Below are 15,706 nucleotides of genomic sequence, written 5' to 3'. Positions count from 1 at the left end.
AGACACTTCCAGGCTGTTGTCCTATGGCTCCACATCTCCAAAGGCAGCAGATTTCCCCCACATACAGTCCTTCTCACACTTTCTCTACTTCTAGACTCAAATTGGAAATGTTGCATGAAGTTGGGCGTGTGGCACATTCCTGGAACCCCACTGTTTGGAAGGAAGCCTGAGGTTAAGGATTGCTGCGAATCTGAGTCCAGCCTGAACGGCTAAGTGAGACCACAACGTGAGACCCTATTTCAAAGAGAGGAGAAGGGTGAGGGAAGAAGGGAGGGAGGGAGAAATGGTTGTCTGCTCTAGAGGTGTTTTCTTCTGTTTTGTTTTCCAAGACAGGGTTTGCCTGGCCTGGAATTCGATTTGCAGGCCACGCTGGCCTCGAACTCACAGAGATCCGCCTGCCTCTGCCTCCCAAGTGTTGGGATTAATGAAGGCGTGTGCCACTATGCCCAGCATCCAACACAAATTTATTATCTTGTCATTCTGGAAACAAAAATCCAAAATAGTATTTCCCTGGTTAAAATTAAGATGGTTAGTAAGGTCAGCTGTGTTGACCTCCGACCTGCACACACGCTCCACTTATACACGTGGTTAGTCCTGGCACTTGGAAGGAGGCTATCCCAGCCTACACAACAGCTAGTTCCTGGCTACACTCTATCTCAAAACAAACAACAACAAAGATAATAAGATCACACTGTTCCCAGAGGCAGCAGGGGTAATCTACAGCCTTTCTTCATGGGCCTTCTGTTTTCATCTTCACAGCCAGCAGTGTGAGATCTTCCAGGCTCTCTCTGACTCTGACCCATATGGCTTGCTCTTATAAAGACCCTTTGGTTCTGGTAGGCCCCCCTGGAGATACAGGGTCATCTCCCCGTACAGAATCTTTTTTTTCTTTTTTTTTTTTTTTTGTTTTTTTTCAAGACAGGTTTCTCTGTGTAGTTTTGGTGCCTTTCCTAGATCTCATCTGTAGACCAGGCTGGCCTCGAACTCACAGAGATCCGCCTGCCTCTGCCTCCTGAGTGCTGGGATTAAAGGCATGCACCACCACCGCCCGGCCAGAATCTCTTGTGCAAGCCTATTCACAGGTCCAAGGAATCAAGACATGACGCCCTTAGGAGCCACTACTCTGCTTCCCACATGAACATATTTGGACTAGTGAGATAATTGACCACTCCAACATAAAACTGTTTGGTTTTGTTTTAACTGCTGAGCCATCTCTCTTCCCCTCTGGTTTTGTTTTAAGATGGGATCCCTGCTGTGTATCCCAAGCTTGCAATGTGTCATCATGCCCTGCTTAGAAAATGATTTTGTTGGTATGGTAGCCTGAACCAGGGATTCGCAGATGCTAAGCGAGTATTCTACCACTGAGAATCAACTCCATGCTCTTTTGTTTGCTTCTTAAATAGGGTCTCTAGCCTATCTCAGGTTCCTTGTGTAGGGATGACCTTGAATTTCTGATCCAGTTTCCACTTCCCAAGTGCTAGGATCCCAGGCATGTGCCACCACACCCCATTTATGTGGTGTGGTGTCAGAACCTGGGCTTCGTGCATACACAGCAAACACTCTACCGAGCAGCTCTACCGTGTTTGTTGTGTTTTGAGACAAGTTCTCACTCTAGTCCGGGCTAGCCTGGAACTCACGGTGGCCTCAAATTCACAGGAACTCTCCTGCCTCAGGCAACCAAGTCCTGAGATTACAGGCATTAGCCATGACCATGTCTGGCACTTTGAAGAAATTGTATTTTTACATTAGTCTAAATTTTTAATAAAAGTAATGTCATCAATTCCCCACTGCCAGGACACTGGTTTTAATTTTGTTCTCCAGCAACAGTGAAAAACTGTCGGTCCATCTGTCTGCTCTTCTCCTTCATATTTGTACCAAGAGGACAGATTTTCATCCAGCTGTAAAAGCAAGGATTCTAATCCCCCCTGATGTGTTACTCTGCTGTATAAAGCGAGCGGTTTATAAACCCGTACACACATCCCTGGGTGGGAATTACATCCTCAGAGCCAAATGAACAAGTTAAAGACTCTAAGCCAGGCATAGTCATGCATGCAGGTGGCTGCAGTGCCCAGGAAGTGAGCACAGGAGATTGACTTAAGCTGGAGAATTTGAAGTCAGACTAGGCAACATATTAAGAACCTATCTCAAAAGAAAACTGTTTTAAAATACATGGTCTCATCATACTCTTGGCTACAATGTGGTTTTATTTTTATTTTTTATTCACTTCTTCAATAAGTAAAGGTTTACTTATTACTTTGAAAAGCACTGTAGTAAATATTGATGACAAACAGTAACATGTAATCAATCATAATTTAAAATACAGAAAAGCTGCTTCTAGTAGCTTAATCTCACAAATAAGTCAAGTATGAGCAGGTTTTTTGTTTTGTTTTGTTTTGTTTTTCTGAGGCAGGGTCTCTCTTGGAGCCTGTCCTGGAACTCCTGGAGCCTGTCCTGGAACTCGCTCTGTAGACCAGGCTGGCCTCGAACTCACAGAGAGATCCTCCTGGCTCTGCCTCCTGAGTGCTGGGATTAAAGGTGTGCGCCACCACTGCCCAACTCAATGAGCAGATTTGAAAGTGAAGTTTTCCCTCTTATTATTTCTTTTTTTTTTTTTTCCCCCGAGACAGGGTTTCTCTGTGTAGCTTTGCGCCTTTCCTGGGACTCACTTGGTAGCCCAGGCTGGCCTCGAACTCACAGAGATCCGCCTGCCTCTGCCTCCCGAGTGCTGGGATTAAAGGCGTGTGCCACCACTGCCCGGCCCTCTTATTATTTCAACTAACTACAAATAAGGTTCTTGATGGAAAGCATTATGTGCAGCCAAGTGTGGTGGTGGATACAGAGGCAAGAGGACCAGGAGGACTCAAAGCCAGTTTGGAGTGCATGAGACCCTGTCTCAAGAGATGTATGAGCAGGTAAAGGGGCTTGTTGTTCAAGCCTGGATACCTGAGCTCAATATGCAGAAGCTCACAAATGTAGGAGAGAAAAATAAATCTTTTGAAAGAGTTCAAGAGGGCTGGAGAGATGGCTCAGAGGTTAAGAGCACTGGCTGTTCTTCCAGAGGTCCTGAGTTCAATTCCCAGCACCCACATGGTGGCTCACAACCGTCTATGGTGAGATCTGGTGCCCTCTTCTGGCCTGCAGGCATACATGCAATCAAAACACTGTATATATAATAAATAAATAAATCTTTAAAAAAAGAAAGACTTCAAGAATAGCCTGGACTATGTAGTGGGAACTCCCTTCCCCCAACACACACACACCACACACACACACACACACACAGAAGTTATTTAATGCTTTCTGTTTGAGTACTGAACTGTACATGGGTTGGGCAGTGATGGTGCACACCTTTAAACCCAGCACTCGAGAGGCAGCATCAGGTGGATCTTGAGTTCGAGGCCAGCCTGGTCTAGAATGAGTTCTAGGACAGCCAGGGCTACAGAGAAACCCTGCCTTAAAAGAAAGGGGAAAAGGGAGAGACAGAGACAGAGAAAAGCAAAACAAATCATGCTGGGACTAGAAAGGTGGCTCAGCACTTGCTGTTGCTGCAGAGGACCCAGGTTCAATTCTCAGCACCACATGGCAGCTCACAACAGTTCCATTACTCCAGTTCTAGGAACCGGCACCCTCTTCTGGCCTCTGAGGGCACTAGGCATGAATGCAGTGCACATACCTACATGCAGGCAAAACACTCCTACACATAAAATAAAATAAACCTTTTTTTTTTTTAAAGTCCACAGGATTCTCAGTGTCCACTTCCATTCTTTGAAACTTTTTTTAAATCATATGTGTCTAGGTATTTTGCCTGAATATCCTTGCAGGTGTCCTTGGAGGCTCAGAAAAAGGTGTCAAATCCCCCAGAACTGAAGTTACAGACCATTGGGAGCCCCCTGACGTGGGTACTGGCAACTGAACCTGAGTCCTGCGAGAGCAGCAAGTGCTCTTAACTACTGAGCAGCTTCCAGCCCCACTTTCATTCCTTTTTAAAGACCAAACTCTTGGGGGTGAGTCTGCGGTTCAGTTCTGTAATCTGAGGTCCTCAGGAAATGAGGCAAGAGAGTGCTAAATGCCAGACGTGGCTCAGTGAGATCCTGTTAGAGGAGAATATTTTCAGAGAGCTGGAGATAAAGCGAGGTGGTAGAACACATTGCCTAGTCTGGGTAGGGCCCAGAAGTACCCCAAGAGTACCAAAGAAGAAGGGAACTAAAGAGAAACCCAAATTCCTACAGCCATCCCTGGTGCCCTCCGGAGGCTGGGGAAGAAGCATCGCAAGTTCAAGGAAAGCCTGGATTCCATGGAGAGGCCATCTCAAAGTCAGCAATTCCATAAATGTGGAACTCCTCGAACAGCTTAATGCTTAACAGGACACTCGCAGCCACACTTGGTGGGGTGTGCTGTTGTGGACTCTAACTATGTGAAGGTGTGTTACATTTGTTCTGCTGCCTTTGTTAACATGGAAAGATGTGTTACTTTTGTTTGTGCTGTATTTGTTTAACGATGTAAAGATGTGTTGCATTTGCTTCACCTTGTCTGCCGACGGCACCTGATTGGCCTAATGAAAAGCTGAATGGCCAATAGCTAGGCAGCAGAGGGATAGGTGAGGCTGGCAGGCAGAGAGAACAAGTAGGAGGAGAAATCTAGGCTCTGGAGAGAAGAATGAGAGGAGAGAACGAGGAAGAAAGAGAGGGAGCCCCCAGGGCCAGCCAGGCAGCTGGGTAGAGTAGGACATACAGAAGGAAAGACAGGTAAAAAGCCTGAGGCAAGATGTAGATGAAGAGAAACAGGTTAAGTTATAAGAGCTAGCAAGAAACGAGTTAAGCAAGGGGTTGGGGATTTAGCTCAGTGGTAGAGCGCTTGCCTAGCAAGTGCAAGGCCCTGGGTTCGGTCCTTAGCTCTGAAAAAAAAAAAAAAAAAGAAACGAGTTAAGCTAGGCCAAGCATTCATAACTAATATTAAGTTTCCATGTCATGATTGGGGAGCTGGTTGGTGGCCCAAAAGAAAGCTTGCTATAGCACGCCTATAATCCCGATATTTTATAGGCTGAGGCAGCAGGATTGCTTGGCGTTCTCTTGGATACACAGTGAGTTTCAGGCCAGCCTGGGATAGTGTCTCAAAAATAAAAAAAGGAGCAATAACTAATAAATGTGTAAGTGTTATTACCAGCATCTCACAGATAATAGTAATGGATTACCATGACAGTTAACTTTCTTTTTAAGACAGGCTCTCATGTATCCCAGACTGGACTTGAACTTGCTATGAAGCCAAAGATGACCATGAACTTAAAAAAAAGTTTTATTTATTTTATTTTATTTGTGTGTTTTGCCTGCATGTATGTCTGTCTTAGTTTGGGTTTCTATTGCTGTGAAGAGACACCATGATCATGGTAACTCTTTTTTTTGGGGGGGGGGGGTTCAAGACAGGGTTTCTCTGTGTAGCTTTGTGCCTTTCCTGGAACTCGCTTTGGAGACCAGGCCTGCCTCTGCCTCCTGAGTGCTGGGACTAAAGGCGTGTCCCACCACCGCCCGGCTTACATTTTCTTAATCCATTCTTCAGTTGATGGGCATCTAGGTTGTTTCCAGGTTCTGGCTATTACAAATAGTGCTGCTATGAACATAGTTGAGCATGTATCTTTGTGGTATGACTGAACGTTCCTTGGGTATATGCCCAAGAGTGGTATGGCTGGATCTTGATAGATTGATTCCCAATTTTCTGAGAAACCACCATACTGATTTCCACAGTGGTTGTACAAGTTTGCATTCCCACCAACAGTGGAGGAGTGTTCTCTTTGCTCCACATCCTCTCCAACATTTACTGTCATTAGTGTTTTTGATCATTGCCATTCTGGCAGGTGTAAGGTGGTATCTCAGAGTTGTTTTGATTTGCATTTCTCTGATGGTTAAGGATGTTGAGCATTTCTTTAAATGTCTTTCAGCTATTTGTGATTCTTCTTTTATGAATTCTCTGTTTAGCTCTTTAGCCCATTTTTTAATTGGATTGTTTAGTATTTTGATGTCTAGTTTCTTGAGTTCTTTATATACTTTGGAGATCAGTCCTCTGTCAGATGTGGGGTTGGTGAAGGTCTTTTCCCATTCTGTAGGCTGTCTTTTGGTCTTATTGACCGTGTCTTTTGCATGGCAACTCTTATAAAGGAAAACATTTGACTGGGTCTGGCTTACAGTGTTGTGGAATATTAGTTGAAGATGTGTTATATTTGTTTATGCTGTGAAATATTTGTTTAATGATACAAAGATGTATTGCATTTAATCCCAGCACTTGCAAGGCAGAGGCAGGCAGATCTCTGTGGGTTTGAGGCTAGCCTGGTCTACAAAGTGAGTTCCAGGATAGCCAGGGCTGTTACACAGAGAAACTCTGTTTTGAAAAAACAAAAACAAAATACAAAAAAAAAAAAAAAAAAAAAAAAGAAAGAAAGAAACAAGCCAAGCTAAGGCTGGGCATTTAGAAGTAAGAATAAGCCTCAGTGTATTTACTGGGAGCTGGGTATTGGGCCCTCAAAGAGCAAAGAGTAATAAAAACAAAAAAAAAAAAACCAAACAAACAAAAAACTATATTACAGGTTTAGAGGTTTAGTCCATTATCATCATGGCAGGAAGCATGGTGGCATGCAGGTAGACATGGTGCTGGAGAAGGATCCAAGAGTTCTACACGTGAATCTGAAGGCAGCAGGAAGAGAGACACACACTGGGCCTGGCTTGAACATTTGAAACCTCAAAGCCCACCCCAGTAATACACTTCCTCCAACAAGGCCACACCTCCTAATAGTGCCACTTCATAATGACCAAGCATTCAAATCTATGAGCCTATGCGGACCAATCTTATTCAAAACACCACAATGTGTGTAGACCATGTGCATGCCTAGTGCCCATGGAGGTCAGAAAAGGGCACTGAATTCCTGGGATTGGGGTTACAGATGATTGTGAGCTGCCATAGGGTGCTGGGAATCAAACCTGGGTTCTCTGGAAGAGCAGCCAGTGCTCTTAACTGCTGGGCCATCTCTCTAGCTGGACCATGAACTTCTGATCCTCCTGTGGCCACCTCTGAAGAGCTGAGATTACAGGCAGCTTGAATGTAATTGGTCCCCATAATCTCATAGGGAGTGGCACTATTAGGAGGTGTGGCTTTGGTGGAGTGGATGTGGCCATGATGGAGGAAATGTGTCACTGTGGGGGCAGGCTTTGAGGTTTCCTATGCTCAGGATACAACCACCCAATGTTTCAGTCCCTGCAAACCAAGTTGTAGCTAGCACCACATCTGCCTGCATACTACCATGCTTCCCACCATGATAATGGACTGAATCACTGAACCTGTAAGTAAGCCACCCCAATTAAATGTTTTCTTTATAAGAGTTGCTGTGGTCTGAGCTGGAGAGATGGCTCAGAGGTTAAGAGCACTGAGTGCTCTTCCAGAGGTCCTGAGTTCAATTCCCAGCAACCACATGGTGGCTCACAACTATCTGAGATCTGGTGCCCTCTTCTGGCATGCAGGCATACATGTAGACAGAACATTGTATACATAATAAATTAATTTAAAAAAAATAAAAACAAAGTGTTACTGTTGTCATGGTGTCTCTTCATAGCAACAGAACCCAAACTAAGACACAGGCGCTATGCTACCATGCCCGGTTGATGCTTATGAGGTGCTACAGATGGAACCCAGAGCCTTGTACATGCTCATTAAACACTCTACCAACTGAGCTACTTCTCCATCCCCTACGACTGTTAGTATCCTCAACTGGGTTAGATTGAGAAGTGCTTAGATTTGTAAAGCACACTTTGTGAGGACACGTCCAGAGCACTGGCTAAGGTATGTGTGGAGGGGGAGCCTTCCTTGAATGTGAACGACACCACTCAATGTCTGTGGGCCAGAGGAATAAATAAAGGGAAGGAGTGAAGAAGCCCTCCATTTCTCCATCTGTTTCCTGGTGATCCTGAAGGAGCAGTGCCCACATCTTCCCAGATCCAATGGACTGCAAACAAAACCAAAACAAAACTTTCCTCTTGAGTTGTTTCTCAGTTATGGTTACAATAATGAAAAACGTCTAAAATGGTGGTAGTAGCTTATCAATGACGGAGCTAGAGTCATACTTGAGAACTGATCCTACAGCTTCCTCTCTCAATAAATGGATGATGGATCTCTCACAGTGCTGCCACCAGTAAGTAGTGCTAGATGTCATGGTTGCTTCGAATTCTGTTCACAGCTTAACGATGTCTCCCAACTTTGTCACAGTTGAAAAACTGTAATTTCAACAGACAGAAAATATACAAGGTGAAAATCTCAGAAGTAAACTAAGTCTGCTTTACAGACTTAGATTTACATCAAAATCCTGCTTAGATTTACATCAAAATGAAGGTTTTTTTTTGAGACAGGGCCTTGTGTCCTAGGTAGGCCCCAAGCTTGCTGTGTAGTCGAGGAAGATATTAGCTCTGATCCCGACTCCACCTCCTGAGAGTCGGGACTACAGATAAGTGCCAGCATGCCCACTTTTGTGCAGTGCTAGGATTTGAGCCCAGGGCTCTTTGTACATGCTAGCCAAGCAGTCTACCTTGCTAACCCTAGAACAGTTCTCACATGTGACAGCCTAAGTATTTCATTCATGGGAATGTGTTTTCCTACTTAAGACCTCCAGAGTATGTTTTCATTTCTTTCCTTCTTTTTTTTTGTCCTTTGAGATAGGGTTTCTATGTGTAGCCCTGGATATCCTGGAACTTGCTTTGTGGCCTGAGACTCGGGAGACCCTTCTACCCCCAAAGTGCTGAGACTGAAGGTGTGCACCACCACACCCGGCTCTTTTCATGTTCTTGAAGCAAGTTTCCCAGTCCTACATCATGTAGTTTTTTTCTTTTCATGTGTTTGTGTTTGGTGCACATGTGCGTGTCCCCATGTCTGCAGGCGTGAGGGTGTGCGTGTATGTGTGTGTAAGCATGTTTCCAGGTGTGAGGGTGTTCGTGTATGTTTAAGCATGCATGTGGAGGCCTGCAGTTGACGTCAAGGCTTTTCACCCCTTCACCTTATTCAGTAAAGCAGGGTTCCTCAATGAAACCAGAGCTGGTGGGCTAGTCTTACTTCAGTTTGCCCTGGGGAACCTGTCTCTAACCTTCCAAGGCTTCTATTCCAGGTGGCTACCACACCCATCCACACCCAGCATCTGTGTGGATTCTGGGGATCTGAACTCAGGTCCTCATCTTTTTGTGGAGGTCTTTGAATCAATTAGCCATCTCTCCCTGGTCCACACCTTCATTTTCAAAAAAAAACTGTATTAAGTGGTGTGGAGGTAATTGTCTGTAATCTGAGTATGCAGGGGCTGAGGCAGGAGAATTGCTAAGAACTCAAGGCCAGCTTGATAGAGCTGAGTTTTATGACAGAGCTATATAACGTGACCCTTCTTCAAAAATATTACAAGTGAAAAAAGCAGAAAGAAGGAAAGAGAGAGAGAGAGACCTAAGCGAGGTGTGGTGTGACATGCCTGTAACCCCAGTACGTGCAAGATGGAGGCAATCGAATCAGGACTTCAAAGTTGTCTTTGACTACATAGCAAATTCAAGGCCAGTCTGGGCTACATGAGACCCTTTCTCAGAAAGATAGGCCACGTGAGATATTGCATGTCTTTAATCCCAGCACTTGAGGCAAAGGCAAGCAAGTCTCTTATGAGTTTAAGGCCAGCCTGGTCTACATAGTGAGTTCCAGGCCAGCCTGAGCTACAAAGTGAGACCCTATGTCAAACATACATACATACATATATAACATAACAAAATAACAACAAAAACCCACCTCATGTGAAAAGGAAAAAAAAATTTTTTTTTTCATTTTTCAAGACAAGATTTCTCTATGTAACAGTCCTAGCTGTCCTGGAACTTACTTTGTAGACCAGGCTGACCTCAAACTCAAGAGATTTGCTTGCCTCTGCCTCCCAAGTACCGAGATCAAAGGTGTGCGCCACCACCACCACCACCACCCGGCTATGTTTTTAATTCATACTTGTAAAAGTCTTCAAAATTTGGATATTGTCAGTAAAAATGAATATTATTCAAGGTAATTGAAAGTTTTATAAAAATATGACTGCAAGAAATATGATTTAGTGGGTTGCGGATTTAGCTCAGTGGTAGAGCGCTTGCCTAGTAAGCGCAAGGCCCTGGGTTCGGTCCTCAGCTCCAAAAAAAAAAAAAAAGAAAAAAAGAAAAGAAATATGACTTAGAAGTTAAACAAAAAGCCGGGCAGTGGTGGTGCAGGCCTTTAATCCCAGCACTTGGGAGGCAAAGGCAGACGGATCTCTCGAGGCCAGCCTGGTCTACAGAGATCCAGGACAGGCACCAAAACTACAACAGAGAAACTCTTTCTCGAAAAACAAAACAAAACAAACAAAAAAAATCAAATAATATATACATAAGCTAAAAATACAATCAGAAATGGGTGTGGTATATGGAGGGTATATTCATCCATGCACACTTAAGGCTTGAGGAGAATGTTGGATGTCCTCTTTCACGCCTGTGTTAGTACAAAGGACTGTGGGCCTGAGACAACGGCAGGAAGAGATGTGTGGCATCCTTTTGGCCTACAATGTGTACATAAACTACCCTGCATTAGAGACGAACAGAAACAACTTAATTGTGTATACATGCTGAATCAGAAAGCATGAAGGAAGTGCTTTCAAGGAGAGAGGCATGGCCTCTTCCTGGACAGACGAGCCTATTTAATAAACTTTCTAACCCTGCGTTTGAATGCCTAAGCAAAATTACTTTATTTCAGGGGTAAGCATTTGGCTTGTTCTATTCAGCACCGGCACCAGGCATGAAGAATAGAGTTAACATCAGTGTTCACATAAGAACACACTGGATACTGCCCAGAACGTAACACTGAGTAGGCACAGTCCTTACTTAGCGGTAACAGCTGTTGTATTAGAAGCAGTAAAAGCTCCTAGGGATCTCTTTCTACCTCATTGCAGGTTGTATTTCATTTTCTCATAGAACTGCTTCTTTTACACATGTACTTAGAGGGTTAAACCAGAAATGTAACTGGAGAAACCAACTCCAGTCAGAAAGTGTGGTGATATTGTGTTCTCCAATATATTGTGCCCCCTAATAAACTTATCTGGGGGTCAGAGAACAGGACAGCCACTAGATATAGAGGCCAGAAAATAGTGGCATACATGCCTTTAATTCTAACATTCCAAAGGCAGAGATCCATTCGGATCTCTGTGAGTTCAATGTCATATTGGAAACAGCCAGACATGGTGACTCACCCATTTAATCCCAGGAAATGATGGCAGAAAGCAGAAAGGTATAAAAGGCGTGAAAACCAGGAACTAGAGCTAGTTCAGCTTTCAGGCTTTTGAGCAACAGTTCAGCTGAGATCCATTCGGATGAGGACACAGAGGCTTCCAGTCTGAAGAAACAGGATCAGCTGAGGAATTGGCAAGGTGAGGTGGCTGTGGCTTGTTCTGCTTCTCTGATCTTCCAGCGGCCACCCCAATACCAGGCCCTGGGTTTGTTTTTATTAATAAGACCTTCTAACTATTCGTGCTACAAGAAAGTTTACGGTGACCTGTTCTTGAGACAGTTTCACTCGACATCCCAGGCTAGTCTTGAACTCATTATGCAGTTCCTGAGCGGCTCCAACTCCTACACTCCAACTTCCTGTCCTAGCCTCCTGAGTGTTGGCATTACTGGAGTGTACCCCTACACCTGGCACCAAATATATTAGGAATTAGAGGGCTCTAGAGATGGCTCAGTGCTTAGGAGCACTGGCTGCTCTTCCAGAGAACTGAGGTTCAATTCTCAACATCCACATGGTGGTTCACAAGCACCTGTACTCTAGTCCCAGGGGATCTGAGGCCCTCTTCTGGCCTCCTTGGGCACTGCATGCACATGGCGCACACACATACACACAGGAAAACACAGACATAATAAAATCTAGAATAAAAAAAATAAACATCTCTTTTGGCACTCAATGGATTTTACACAGGATATCAGATTTTTCTAAAATCATACTGTTTGTCCTACTATCCCATTTTTTAACAGGAATTATCCCATTTTTACCAAAGAGTAATATATTTTGTAAGCCAAGTATAGAGCACATAATGCAGAAATTTTGGATAGATGTTTCACCTTTTTTTTTTCTTTTTGAGGCAGGGGCTCATGTAGCTCCAACTGACTTTAAACTCTATGTAGCTGAGGATAACCTGACGACCTGTTCCTCCTGCCTCCATCTCTCGAGTGTGATTACAGGTGTGTGCCATCCCTCCTGGCCTTAGTCACTTACATAATGCACGAGATGGTACCATGAGTGGAAAACCTGAGGTAAGCACATTAGAGGGAAGCCAGCAGACACAGCTGGTGGGAGCAGTAAAACGCCTCCCCCATCCTCAGGGAACAAAGGTTTGAAAGGGGATGGACCAAATATACTAAGTACACATACGTGGCTGATAATGAAGGGTGTAGATCATAGAGGATGCACACTAGTGACTGAGAAATAAACCCAATTCCCAAGGGAATAGTGCTATCCAGGGATACTTATCCCCGACTGACCATTCCCTCAGGTCTGCACTTGCAAAACAAGACACACCCCATGAAGAGGTGTGGCTGTGTAGTTCTAGCTAAGCAAACAAAAAATGTCCACTTTCTGCTTTAAGGGCAAGGTAGCTTGGGAAGCTACAGGAAGAGAGTTACTTTATTATTATTTAGCTTTATCTATGCAGTGACACACCTTAGATACACAGTAACTTTCTCCAAGCATTGAAAGAAGGAAAGAAAAGGCTTTAAAAAAAAAAAAAAATCTATTACAAGCTGGGCACGGTGGTGCACACCTTTAATCCCAGCACTGGGTGACAGAGACAGGCAGATCTATTATTTCAAAGGCCAGCCTGATCTACATAATGAGTTCCAGAATAGCCAGGGCTATGAGTGGTCTGTTTCAAAAACCCCAATCCAAAACAAAATAAAATGCACTTCTTTGTGTACGTGTGTGCAGGTGGCATGGTCTGCAGGTGGAGGTCAGGACAACTTTCAGGAGGCAGTTCTCTCCTTCCACCATGAGGAGTCCCATGAGGGTGCAAACTCAGGTTGGTGGGCAGTGCCTTCACCTGCTGAGCCATCTCACTAGTTCACAACTTATTTTTAAAACTATGTCAGCCAAGCTTGGAACTGGTGATGCTTCTGGTTCTGAGTGAAAAAATCACTCACACGCATGCACAGGCACAGGAACACGGGGTGTGTGTGTGTATGTGTGCTTTTCTCTTTGGTAAGTAGATTCATTAAAGCCAGCCATGCCTGTTCCTTTTATATTTCTTTCTCCTTTTTTTTCAAGACAAGGTTTCTCTGTGTAACAGCCCTAGCTGTCCTGGATCTCACTTTGTAGACCAGGCTGGCCTCGAATTCACAGAGATCCGCCTGCCTCTGCCTCCAGAGAACTGGGATTAAAGGCGTGTGTCACCACTGCCCGGCTTCCTTCTGTATTTCAACACTATCCCAGAACTTAGGAAGCAAACAGATGCTTCTGCTGGTTAACAGTGAGGCAAGTTCACCCTACCAGTCAGAGCACAGGGCAGTTCTAAAGTCTTAGAAAAGCTTCCACAGGCTCAGTGGTCCTGATTTGTCCCCAGACATCCTGCTTCCTTTCTATTGTTCACAGAGGAATTCTCATCTCAGTGTTAAGGTGACATTCCATCTTCTGGCAGGAAGCTCACTTATTTTGCTAAATAATACAGGAGAGGCTAGGGAGATCTCAGCTGGTAAAGTGCTTGCCTTGCAAGCTGGTGGTGGTTCTCTCTCTCCCTCGCTTCCTCTCTCTGTATGTAGTTAAGCCCAATAAAATGGTAATGGAACAGAAGAGACTATAATCATAGTTTGGGGTTTGGAGTTTGATCTTGCATACAAACTACAGTGCTAAAAATTCTCTTCGAGGATTAATACTTCATTTGAAACTCATGCTTACCTGTAGTAGCCCAGGCTACACAACCCATTGGCGACCTACCAGAGAATCATCTCCTGAAATGCCTCTGACTTGAGCCAGGTGTGGTGGTGGTGTGGGCCTGTGATTCCAGCAATCGGGAGGCAACATCAGAAAGACTGGAAGTTTGAGCTCAGCCTGGGCTACGAAGCAAGCCTTTGCTTGAAGAAAATCAAAACAAACACAATTATAGGTCCTAAGCCAAGTTTCTTTGGTCTATTTAAAAGATTAAGGCTGGAGAGATGGCTCGGTGGTTAACAGCGCTTGCTGCACAACCGTGGGGCTCTGAATGCCCAGAAGTCAGTGCTGTGGAGGTGGAGCCGGAAGGACTGATGAGGCTTGCTGGATGCCGCCTAGATGAAAACCATGGGCTTCTGGTCTGGGGAGAGACCCTGCCTCAAAGGAACAAGAAGAGTATTACTAGAAGACACCTGATGCCTTCCTCTGACCTCTTTGAACACTTAGGTGTGTGCACTAGCATACATATGTACATACACCCCAACTACCAAGCACTGAAATCATCGAGTTGTGAGCTGCTATGTGGGTACTAGTAACCAAACCCAGGTCCTCTGGAAGAGCAGAGATGCTCTTAATCACCCAGCCACTTCTCCAGGTCCGCACCCCTCCCCTTCCCACTCCCATGTTCACATTAAAAACAAACACACACTAGTGCTTTGGTCGTTAAACTTGCTCTAGTTTTGCACTGATAGCTTGACCAGTGGTGAAGTGCTCCTGTCTGTAACAGGCTGACGATTTATCATCGAATGCTGGCCCTGACACAAATAAATACACACACACTCAGCAGTTCAACTCTCCTTCAGTACCTAGTGTGGCTTTCTTCCTCTGAGGGCACTCAAAGACTTCTACAAGTATGAATTAAAAACATAGCTGGGTGGTAGTGGCACACACCTTTGATCTCGGTACTTGAGAGGCAGAGGCAAGCAAATCTCTTGAGTTTGAGGCCAGCTTGGTCTACAAAGTAAGTTCCAGGACAGCTAGGACTGTTACATAGAGAAATCTTGTCTTGAAAAATGAAAAAAAAAATTTTTTTTTCCTTTTCACGTGAGGTGGGTTTTTGTTGTTATTTTGTTATGTTATGTATGAATGTTTGTTTGACATAGGGTCTCACTTTGCAGCTCTGTAAGCAGATGGCATACCACACTACTCTAGAACCATACTGTTTCTTAGGCCACGAAAATCGCATCCTACACTTGGGGTTTTGGTGAAGGGAGAAAGAAATGAGGATTACAAAAGAAAAGAATTTTGAAAAAAATAAAACAAAAAACCAGTACTGAGGCTGTATTCTACGGGAGAACACTTGCTCAGCCTGCTTGAGGCCTGGGTTCAATCCTCGTAACTACAGATAAAACCAAACATCAGAAAATTCCTTTACCGACTTTTGAATCACGTCTCCTAAGTTAATTATAAGATGCTTACTTTCTTCTTTAATTAATTAATTTTATTTTTTTCTGAGACAGGTTTCTCTCTGTAACAGTCCTGGCTGTCCTGGAATGCACTCTGGAGATCAGGCTGGCCTAGAACTCACAGAGATCCTCCTGTGTCTGCCTCCTGGGCGCTGGGATTAAAGGTGTGTGCCACCACCGCCTGGCTAATTACTTTTTGTTTTAGTTTATGCATATGGGTATTCTGCCTACATGTGGGTTATGCACCACTTGCATGCCTGGTGCCTGCCCTCAGAAGCCAGAAGAGGAAATCAATCCCCTGGAACTACTGAAGTAACAGGCAG

The sequence above is a fragment of the Peromyscus eremicus genome, chromosome 13, assembly GCF_949786415.1.
Source record: "Peromyscus eremicus chromosome 13, PerEre_H2_v1, whole genome shotgun sequence".
Taxonomy (NCBI): Eukaryota; Metazoa; Chordata; class Mammalia; order Rodentia; family Cricetidae; genus Peromyscus; species Peromyscus eremicus.
Note: the sequence above shows the minus strand (reverse complement) of the source record.